The following is a 12,212-nucleotide window of genomic DNA, read 5'->3' as shown; positions in this document are numbered from 1 at the left end:
CTATCCTTTTTCTGCCATTACTTCAAGTCAGAATCAAGAAACTAAGAAATTCATATGCTCTTTCTGTAATTAATTGGATGCACGTGTACCTAGATTACTATAATTTCCATGAAATCTATGACGTATGGCACAATATTCCTGTTATATGTTATGGCTGTTATAGGAACATTCCAACCACCATAACAACTAACGGACACGGTATTGGTTATGGTGCCAGGAGTGTCCTAGTCCCCCTCCTCTCCACTCAATTTAAGTAGTTAATCCATTTTCTCATGGTTTTACTTCTTAAGTGGGGTCCACTGGGCATGCTCCATACCTCTCAGAGCTGGAACCTCTCTGCCTAAGCTAAACCTGCTTGAACGCAATAGACTCTGAGCATCATGGGAAATGCAGTCCAGAAACAATTTATGGTGTCAAGGTTAGCCATCACTGCACTATTGCGTTCAAGCAGGTTTAGCTCTAAAAGCTAGCTGAGCATCATGGGAAAAGTAGTCCAGAAACAATTTATGGTGGCAAGGTTAGCCATCACTGCAGTAGTGGTTATGTTGTTTGAAGTATTCATTTAACTCATAAAAAGATGTGACATATGCCTATCTATATTTACAGAATATGCATATGTAAAAGAAGTTATTAAAGGGACACTCCAGGCACCCAGACCACTTCTGCTCATTGGAGTAGTCTGGGTGCCAACTCCCACAACTCTTAACCCTGCAAGTGTAATTATTGCAGTTTTTTATAAACTGCAATAATTACATTGTAGGGTTAACTCCACCTCTAGTGGATGTCTCCTAGACAGCCACTAGAGGTCACTTCCTGATTTAAAGCAAAGTTTTTCCTGTGTGAGGACCTCCAGCATCGCTCATTTCCTCATAGGAAAGCATTGAAAATCTTTTTCAATGCTTTCCTATAGGGAGCGCTAATGCGCATGCGCGGCATTGCCGCGCATGCACATTAGGTCTCCTCGACCGGTGGGTGGGATCAGTCTCGCCCACCGGCCGATGGAGACAGTAGGAGGAGCGGCGCGGAGGAGGAGACAGCGACGAGGGACATCCTCGCTGCCTCAGGTAAGTGACTGAAGTGGTTTTTACCCCTTCAGTAACCAGGGATTGGGGGATGGGAGGGAGAGGGTACCTCCAGTGCCAGGAAAACAGATTGTTTTCCTGGCACTGGAATTTTCCTTTAAGCTTGTATAGATCTGGACCTGCCAAAAATGGTATCCACTTTAAATAGTGGCCAGTTTGTGTGAAATATATATTTTACCTGATTTTAGACTTTTGTTGAAAAAAACAATATGTGGGCTTTAAAGCTAGTCTTAAGATATATGCACTTAATTGTGTATGTTGTATATACTGGTCACAGCAGTAGCAGTAGCTACTGTTCCTGTATAATATGACACCATTGACAATAAACTCTTGTTTTTATTTTTTCTTCCTTTCCTGTCATGAGCCCTCATTGCATGACTTTATGACTTTATGACTCCTCAGGGACTTCAGTAGCATATAATGACAGGATACAAGTAAACAGTGTATCCTGTCATTATATGCTACTGAAGTCACTGAGGAAGTCCTATACACGGGCGAAATGTGTAGGACCCCTGGTGGTGACAGAGAGATTACACCTTTTGTTTTATACTGTGATGTAAGTTATTAAATTTATTTTTATTATACTTTTGAATGTGCACTACAATTTTATTGCATCTTTTTTCCTGAGCACATACATTCCGTCTGGTCTATGAGACATTGAACATAGAAGGAAGAATTGATTTGGAAAAGGCATCTATGCTGAAAAAAAGAAATCTATGTTAAAGGCTTTTTAACTTCAGTGAAAGTGTGAGTGGCCACTTGTGAATTTTACACCTATGGTTCATTCATATACACAGTTATACGCTATGTTCTTTTTCATCATTTGATTTAGCAGATCATCCCCTATTTTTTGTATATGTTAATGTTTTAGTCTACATAAGAGACTTAAAATAGTATATAACAAGAGTAACCCGATAAAGTTATGATAGGTGTGACTGTGTGAATTCTGAATTTATTGTGTCTTATGATTTGTACTACAATTATTTATCACACTCAACTCAATATTGCTTGCATTACGTTCTGTAAAATAGAATGGAAAATATCAACATGATTAAAAAGTGAATATAGTGCCAAGATTGTCTTTAGTACAAGTGCAATGCTTAATATAATGATGGAATACAGCCAAACTATAGAGAAATTCTTGTAAAATAGAAGTTCATTTGAGGATAGAGTTTTAATGTATCAGGCAATATATAGTGCACTCAAGAGTGACTGATTGTGATTATTTTTAACAGGGGTTTTGACTAATTTAAAAGGGTGAAGAATTAGAGAGTGTTTGGGATTTAATTTGCTATTGGAAAATATAGTTAATACGAAGACATAGATTACTTCTATGTGTGTATTTTTCTAAATGAAAGCACAAAAAGGTTCTTCTGAGCAAATGAACAGAAAGCTAAAAACCATCACATAAAAATAGCCATAAAATAGTGCTAAAGGTTAAATGCACAAGAATGGCAGAAATTTACTGACCTGACCTTGAAGGCTTCATTATATAGGACTGCTGCACACATTTAGAAGTGGTTTAAAAGAGAAAATACCATTTTGATGAAACATTATATATGTAACTACTTGTACAGAAAATATATTTATCCATTTTGACCAATATTTCTGCTTATATGCTCAATGCAACTGAAGATTCCAAAAGAAACGTTATTAATGGACAACTGTCATCTTAAAGCAAGTTTTACTATAATAAACTATTCATCAAGCTTGGAAAGCAAATAGATTTTTTTAAATGAGGTATATGTACAAATGAGAAAAACTCCTTTAGAATATACTATACTAGAATATTCTAAAGAAAACTACCTTTAGAATATACGTTAAACCATATATATAGCAGTGCGCCAAAGTAAAGGTCCAATGCTTAGTCACTATTTGGGTGCTACATGAAACAATCCTCTTACCGAATAAGTAAAAAGGCAACAAATTATATACCGCAAAACTTATTTTTACACACAATTAAGGTATACATCTTCAACCCCTTCACAACTAAGCACTTTTTTATTGAAAAAATATTAACATATATTAACATATGTATTTGAAGCAAGGGATCCACAGCTAGTATATAAACATATAACCAGGGCCGTCGGCACCTGGGGCCGGGGAGACATTTGGGGGACCTGCAGCTGCAGAGGGAGCACTGATGGCAGCCGCAGGGGAAGCTGTGTGTTCTGTCTCTACTCCCCCGCGCGCTGCTTAATAAGACCAGGGCCTGAATATGACGTCATATTCCGGCCCTGGTCTCATTAAGCTGCACGCTGGGGAGCAGAGACAGAACACACAGCTTCCCCTGTGGCCGCCAGAAGAGCCAGCTGCCACTGTGGCCGCCAGCACACCCATCTGTCTGCCCACAGGTAGCAACAATTATGTATGTCAGTCTGTCAGTGGGAGTGTATGTGTGTGTGTCTGTGTCATGCTGTGTGTCTGTCTGTCTGTCATGGTGTGTGTGTGTCTGTCTGTGTCATGGTGTGTGTCTGTCTGGCATGGCTTTGTGTGTGTGTCTGTGTCATGGTGTGTGTCTGTCTGTCATGGTGTGTGTGTGTGTCTGTGTCATGGTGTGTGTGTCTGTCTCATGATGTGTGTGTGTCTGTCTGTCTGTGTCATGTAATGTGTGTCTGTCTGTGTCACGGTGTGTGTGTGTCTGTGTCTGTATCATGGTGTGTGTCTGTCTGTCATGGTGTGTGTGTGTCTGTCATGGTGTGTGTGTGTCTGTCTGTGTGTCTGCAGGGACAGGCTATATACACCAGAACCACTACATTAAGCTGTGTGTGTGTGTGTGCACCTGCTAGTGAGTGAGCTTGCTTGCATGTGTATGTGTGCCTGCTAGTGAGTGAGATTGTGTTTTTATGTCAATGAGCTTATGTATATCAGTGAGATTGTTTGTCTATGATGCTGTGTATCAATGAGCTTGTGTGTGTCAGTGAGATTGTCTGTGTCTGCATGTGAGTATGCTTACTGTACAATTAAACATATACTCTGAAAGGACCAATATTTTATATTAGAAAAAGCAATATATATTTGAGATATATATATATATATATATATATATATATATATATATATCATCTGGGGTGGCAAGACATAGCCTTACATATTACATGCGACAATATATGGCGCAATGACTTATGGGGCTTTTCCAGGGCTGCTTTGTATCCCCAGTCCGGCCCTGCATATAACGCAGCAATTTTGTGTAAATATTGATTTACAAATAATTATGTAAATTTACACATTGTTTTCATTCTTTTTCACAGAATACAGTATAATAAATAAACAAAAAGAAAGAAAAGAAAAAGAATACCCGTCCTAGACACACATGTCTTGGATGAGATAACAAATCACTCAAGTAATCATAGCATTATGATGTCAGAGCAATAAGGTAGTCAAGGAAGTTAATAATATCTTCACTTATTAAATGAATAGAAAAAAAAAAGGAAAAACTTAGTCCAAAGGAACCTGTCCACCTGAACCTTTTTCTTCCCTCTTACTAAGTGAAGGTGAAGTAGATACAGGTATCTGTTAACGCCTTGAGATATTCTTATATTTATATAAACATTGATTTCCATAAATATGTGTGTTATAATTGATCTGTGACATCCTACATTATCTAAGATGAGGAGGAATAATTATAAAAATTGGGTTAAGGCAATGCAGTTAATAGTTCAAGGGTATCACCTCCTCATCTCACCCATATTTACTATTCATATTTGCTATAACATATTCATCTCCCAGTGTGTCCCACTAACCTAATGTTTTCTACCATGTGTCTCTTTAGCTATGGAGCTATAGGGAAAGAGGAGGCTAGAGGCGGGTGGAGGGACATCAGGATAAAAGGGAAGGGTAGAGGGAGGGGCAGAAAGTTAAATCAGAAAAGAAGGAGAGAGAAAAAAAAGGAAATGGTACGGTTGGTCTCACCCCAAACCCCATGCTCCCCTGTCCCTCCACCTGTACTCTGTCTGATCCCCTTATATGTCGAGACATATATGTCTTGGCCCTCACTAGGCCATATCGACTTTTATCATATGCATTTCAGTTAGTCACCTTGCTTTTAAATGTTTTCTTTATGGCTGCCCTCTCGGTATTCAGGCATGCATTCTCTGTACACATCACAACTTATAATTCCTTCTTATCTATAAAGGAGATTATATTCTAAATGTCTAAAACAAACAACAACAAAAAACATTTACGGAACAACCTCAAACTCATTAACTCATAAAATATATATCATATACATGCATGCATTTAAGTTAGTCAACCTACATTTTTTTTTTCTTTTTTTTTTCAATGTCTCAATGTTTATTGATATTTTCTTTGGCAACACAAAAACAAAAGTACATGGGGGGGGTGGGTACAGAAAGGAAAAAGGAAAAAGGGAAGGTGGGTTATTCATACTGTGGGAACAACATGGTTCTTGATATCACTACTCAATTATATAAATCACAGTTACATAGTATATTTACACATACGGATGTGGATACAGCTTGATTCAGTTCTACATTACATCATGGTAGGGGTGGTCACATTGTTATCTGCGAACCTAAGCATCACGTAACAGTTTATATCATATCAGTTTTTGTCGGTCACCTAGTTGCGGCGTGGGTTTAAACGGTCCTGCACGTCTAATTGGTTTTGCCTGTTCTAGTTAGGCATGCCCCTAGGGGACCTATTGATCAGGATTTTAGGACTTATGTAGGTCAGTAATCTGAGTCCATCTTTGCCATCGTGTAGTGTATCTGTGTTTGTCATTTCGGAGTCGACTTGCCATTCTTTCATAATTGTTTGTCAGGTCTAGGCGTGTGAGAATTTCTGAGAGGTTAGGGCATTGTGGTTGTTTCCACTTGTGCGCTATAGTAATTTTTGCTGCTATGAGGCAGTGTGTGAGTATGTGTAGCTCATCTTCTTTTAGGGGATACGGAAATATATGGAGTAGGTAGCATTCTGGGGATTTTGGTACCTGAATTTTCAGCTCTTTATGGAGAAACTGTTCCAATGCGTTCCAGAATGGAGCTAAAACTGGGCAGGACCAAAACACATGTAATAGTGTGCCTTCGTTGCTCTGGCATCTCCAGCACGTGGAGGTCGAGCCTGGGTATATGTGTGCTAGACGCGAGGGAACTAAATACCACCTCATCAGTATTTTGCAAAACGCTTCTCTATGGGCCATGCTGTGTGTGGTCCTCTTTACCCTAGTCAATGCCGCCCTCCATGTACTTTGGCTAATTTGTATCTGTAAGTCTTTCTCCCACGTGCTCATGTATGGGGGGCTGTCTTTGGTTACCAGTTCCATAAGAGACGAGTAGCAGAAAGACAATGCTTTAGCTTTTCTTAGTTTTCCCTGGCATTTGAGTACAAATTGTGGTAACGGGTAGTGTCTATCACTGTGTAGTTTACGACCATGTAATATGTTTTTTATGCGCAGGTATGTAAACAATTCCCTCGATGGGAGGTTAAATGATTGCTGTAGCGCTGGGAAGGGCATCACTCCCTTATCGTCGTATAATGCACCTATATGGATAATGCCATGTCGTGTCCATGTGTCAAGGCAAAGGTCTGTTGTGTGGGGGGTCATAGTACGTAGGGGGCAGCGTGCATAAGGTCTTTCCCAATCCCCATTTTTATAACCGCTTGTCTCCACGTTCTGAGTAGCAGTTTCGTGGGTGGAAGTATATCCCTGTCTTTCATCTGTCGTTCCGAGTGTGTCCACAGGGCATCTGTTATCGTGCCGTGGGCCATGCAGGCATTTTCTAAGTTTAGCCAGATAGGGGAGGACGTGCTTTCCAGGATTGCTAAGCCCTGTGCCATAATGGAGGCTTTATAGTATAACTGAATATTGGGGACGCTTAGGCCGCCTGCTAGGAAGGGTCTCCAGGTCATTTTCTGTGATACGCGGGGGGGTTTTCTCTTCCATATATGTGCGTTTATAGTTGATTGGAATCTTTTTATTATCGCATTCGGGATCGCTATAGGTAAAGTGCGAAAGAGGTATAGGATGTGTGGTATGATCATCATTTTAACAGTGTTTATACGACCAAGCCAGGACGTCCCTTTGGCGTCCCAGTGTTTGAGTTGGAGGTCCAGTTTGTGCAGCAGGGGCGTGTGATTAACCTTAGTCACTAGCGAAGGTGTGGCAGGCAGTTGGATACCTAAGTATGAGATTGATGTCCTGCGCCAATCGAATGGGAAATCAGTTTTAAGAGCTTGTATGGTGCAGTGTGGCAAGCGGATCGCTAGGGCCTGTGATTTTTTTGCGTTGTTTCTATAATAGGATACTCTACCGTATTCGCCGAGTAGTGTCATTAAGTGTGGGAGGGACTGAGGTGGGTCAGATATGAACAAAAGGATGTCATCTGCGAATAATGCAATTTTCATGGTCCCTATTGGCGTGGCCAGACCCTGGATTGAGTCTTGTGATTTGATGAGCCTGACCAGCGGTTCTAGACATAGGATGAATATTAGCGGGGAGAGGGGGCATCCTTGTCTTGTGCCATTAGTTATTGGAAATGGCCTAGAAAGGAAGCCGGTATTGTACACTTTGGCCGAAGGGTTTGAGTAGAGGGCCAGTATGCTCCTTTGAAATTGGGGGGGGAATCCCATTTTGGACAGAACTGCGCTCATGTATGTCCAATTTAGGCGATCGAACGCCTTTTCCGCGTCTAGTGCCAGTAGTATGCCCTGTTGTTGGGTATGTTGTGCCCATTGGATTAGGTTTAAATAATGGCGTGTATTGTCTCCCGGTTGCCTAGACGGAACAAACCCTGCTTGTTCCGGGGAAACCATGTCTAGTAGCATCGGTTTGATGCGTGTAGCTAGTAGTTTTGCATATAGTTTGGTGTCTGCATTTAATAACGATATTGGCCTTAGGTTGGCACATTCTGTGGGAGTTTTCCCTGGCTTTGGAAGTGTTATTACATGAGCTAGGAGCATCTCTGCTGGGATGGTCCCTGTGTCTTTGATGTGGTTGAATAGCCTGGTGAGGTGTGGTGTGAGTTGTGTGGCAAAGGTTGCGTAGAAGGAATTGGGAAACCCGTCTGGTCCGGGTGCTTTGTGTTTGGGGAGTGAGTTGATGGTTTTGTGCACTTCCTCCTCTGTAAATGGTGCTAAGAGAGATACTAGTTGTGTATCTGTCAGACGTGGCAGGTCTGCATTGTTTATGAACTCATGGATTTCGTCTATGGAGGGTTGGTGGGTGTCTTTTGCATGTTTTAAATTATAGAGCGCGTCATAATATGATGCAAGTTCTTCCACTATGTCTTGGGGGTTATAGAGTTTCTCGCCAGAGGCCGAGGTCATGTATGGGAGTTTGGATTGTAGTTATTGTGCTTTTAGGCGGCGAGCCAATGATCTGCCTGCCTTATTACCTTGCATGTAGTGGGTTAGGTTGAGTTTACGCATTTGTTGTTCCAGTGAGTTTAGGGATATTGCATGTAACTCTGATTTTATTTTGTTGGCTAGGGTAGTTAATTTCTTGGACGGATTGGTTTTGTTTTTGGCCTCCGTTCGTGTGAGTTCCTCTAAAAGTTGTGCCTTTACCTGATTGCCTTTCCTTTTGCGGAGCGCTCCTGCTTGTATTAAGAGACCTCTAATTACTGCTTTGAGAGCCAGCCATTGTGTCGAAATGGTTGACTCGTCCTTATCATGTACTGCATAGAATATCTGAATTGCGTTGGCTAGTTTTGTTATGAGTGCTTTCTCATTAAGTAGGGAGTCGTTTAACCTCCACGTACTCCTTCCCCTTGTGGGATATAAAGTTCTGAATGTGGTGATAATCGGGGCATGGTCTGACCATGTCCTGTTTCTAATCTCCACGTCCTCTACGTTTTGTAATGTCACTGCATCGACCAGGCACATGTCTATGCGCGAGTACGTGTGGTGTACGGGTGAGAAAAAGGTGTAATCTCTCCCGCTAGGAAAAAGATTACGCCAAGTATCATAAAGGTCGTTAGTGTGTAGTATTGTGGAGAGTTTGCGGCTCAAGGATGTGGCGTGTTGTAGGGGTTTTTTACCTTGCGCCCTCTGAATATCCAGATTGGGGTCCAGAGTGCAATTGAAGTCCCCACATATTATAGTGTGGCCTTGTCTAAGTTTAGCCACTTTGTTGAATGCCAATTGTAAAAAGGGTGCTTGAGCTTCATTGGGGGCGTATAAGGAGCCTATCGTGATCATTATGCCATTTAGTGTGCCCACTAAGATTAGTAGTCTGCCCAATTTATCTTGATATATCCCTGTCTGTTGAAAGACCCAGTCTTGATGAAACAGTATAGCGACCCCTTTGGACTTGTTTGGGGAATGCATGGAAAATTTGTGGATAGCAGGTTGGTTTGAAGGCCGGGGGGTTGTGCGCGCTTAGGTGAGTTTCCTGTAGGCAAATTATTGCAGCCTTGGAGTCGTGTATTTCCCTCATGGCTACGTGTCTCTTGAATGGGCTGTTCAAACCATTTACGTTCATGGAGAGGCACTTAAATTGGTGTGTCATATCAGGGAAATGGAGAAATCGTTATTATAGCTGTATGTCGCTGGGGCTGGGATTGTAGTGCCATAACGCCACCATCCGCCTCGATGATAGGCGAGATTCGTGTAATATCTATAAGAGTTGTCTACCAGGTATCTAAGCTTTGGTAATCCACCTTGGTTGTGGGACAAGTAAAGGTTAGGGATTTTGGGGGGGAAAACAAAGGGAAGGGTGACAGAGACAAAAACATAAACATTACAAATAAGGTATGTACAGAATCCTCTCCATTGAGAGTTAACCTGTGGATGAGCCGGAGAATACATTAGCGTACCTCCAGTGTACATCCTAATTGGGGAACGTGTGGAGCGAGCGTGCTCCCGAGCCATAGTAGTGTCAGCGAAGAACATAACATCACAAATTGACATATGGGATAGTTTGACCGGAGAACTATATAATTAGCCCTCCAGGTATGCAGAGGCACTGTATCAGAATCATTATGGGTTATCTATCCTAGTCTCTCTGCATAGTGGGGAATGGTAATAGGTTTGTCTGTGTAAGTAACTTTGGAGGTATACCTTTTTTATTGTCTATCGTAATTTTTTTTTTGTTGTTTGTTTTTTATTTATTTTTTTCTTTGTTTTGGATTTTTTTTTTTTTGCTTACTTTTTTTTTATTTTTGTTCTTCTTCTTTTTTTTTGAAATGGAGAGAAAATAACTTTGCCCGGACTAGTAACTGTCATTCTCAACTCCCTGGGGGCTAGTTTACGTGAGTGTGGTATTGTGGTTAGTAGGCTTAGACGGCCTGTATGGTCTCATAGTTAGAAGTGGACTTGTCTCCCACTCTCATGGTCACCTCGTGATGTAAGATGTGGCCCAAGGTAAGGAGACCCTGTCCTCCCGCCCCGTCCCCATGCAGCAATTGGTGCCTATCGGTGGCCCTTACGTGGTCATAAGCACCTATGTAGCCCAGCAGTGCCGGTGGTCGTGGTGCCATATCGTGTGGTGGTTCTGTGGGACGAAAGCCGCTCGCGCCCTGCATGCAGGAAGGGGGAGCGGTGGGTGGGTGGTGTTGGGGGCCCACTTCCTAACCCCAGTACCCCCAGGGATTCAACATTAAAATAGGGACACTCTAGTATCTGAACGTTAATTGGAAAATGAGCAATTTTATACATTTTATGATGCAACAATGGTGTATAAGTAATACTACCAGTCCTGTAGTCAGCTATACATCGAGTAGCATGAAAAGACAGTTTCGCGGTCACTTTATGAGCGAGTCCTCGGTTAGTAGACCTCTTGCTTTTTCTTTTTTGTTTCTATGAAAGTTCTTTTGTAAGTTCTTTTATGCTGGTGACGTGTGTCGGGTTAGCGCCTGGGTTGGCCCACCATCTTCCATTCCGGACGGAATCGCTGCTGGGAGGCCTCTGGAGGAGCGGACGGCCCCTGAGGGTCCCAGAGGCCCCATTCTTTCAGGACGGTAAGACCGCGGTCAGGATCTGCCAGTCTGTGTAGTTTTCCTTCCTTCCAGACTAACAGTTTCGTAGGAAATCCCCATCTGTAAGCTATTTTGTTGTTGCGTAGTGTTTTAGTGATTGTGGAGAAGTCCCTGCGGCGGGCCATAGTCATGGCCGACAGGTCAGCATACAACGCAATGCCATCATAGGGTGCAGGTAGGTTGGGTGTTGATCTAGCCGCCTGGAGGAGAGCGTCTTTTGATTTATAGTGATGGAAACGAGCGATCACATCGCGTGGGGTGTCGGGTGTGAGGCGTGGCGGTCTCTGCAGGCGGTGAACTCTGTCAAGTTCCCAGGCCGTGCTGCTGATTGCAGGAGCTAGCGTTGTGCACATGTTGGTGATATATTCATGAAGTTTGTCCGACGGGATGTTTTCTGCTATTCCACGAAACCTCACATTGTTCCTTCGTGATCTGTCCTCCATATCTGCTAGTTTCTGCCACAATTTCGCATTATCAGCTTCCAGTGCTTGGAGCTTGTCTGCTGCTGCGTTGTGGGCTGAGCAGAGCTCCTCGGTCTTCTGTTCTAAGTGGTCAGTGCGGTCCCCCAGCTCTGCTATTTCTTGGTGGATGCCTGAGATAGCAGTAGTAAAGTCTTCCCTGATCGTCGCTCTCAGATCCTGGAGCATGGTTTTAATGTAGGATTTGGTAATATGCCCTTCCAAATCTGGATCTGGAGGCTGGTCGGGCTCCGTCGAGTTTCCTGAGGCCTGCGTTGGAGTCTCCGGTCCAGCGCCATCTTGGATTAGTTTATGGCGGTCTTTTTTAGGATTTCTGGACGGGTCAGTGAGCTTTGTCTGCTTCGAGGGAGACATCCTTTCGGTGGGTATATACCCCTGCGTTCTCTCGCCGGTGTTTAGCGTTTGTCCGTGCAGTTTTGTCCGTTTTAGTTAGCTTTTTGGCTCGGTGACTGGAGGAGCTCTCACTCCATGCGTCCGATCAGGCCGGAAGTTGGACACGCCCCCAGTCAACCTACATTTTAATGTGTTCTTTGTCTGCCCTGCACTCATTGGGCATACATTGTTTAGTAATTATGTGGCTAGGTGTTGCAAGTGACTGTCTAAATTTATGTCAGACCCAAACTTCAACCTATACATGTGGTTGAGGAAACAGAAATATAAACTTGTACATACATTCTCTGTACACAACTGTAAAAAAATCCTTATCCTCTTTA

The sequence above is a fragment of the Pelobates fuscus genome, chromosome 9, assembly GCF_036172605.1.
Source record: "Pelobates fuscus isolate aPelFus1 chromosome 9, aPelFus1.pri, whole genome shotgun sequence".
Taxonomy (NCBI): Eukaryota; Metazoa; Chordata; class Amphibia; order Anura; family Pelobatidae; genus Pelobates; species Pelobates fuscus.
Note: the sequence above shows the minus strand (reverse complement) of the source record.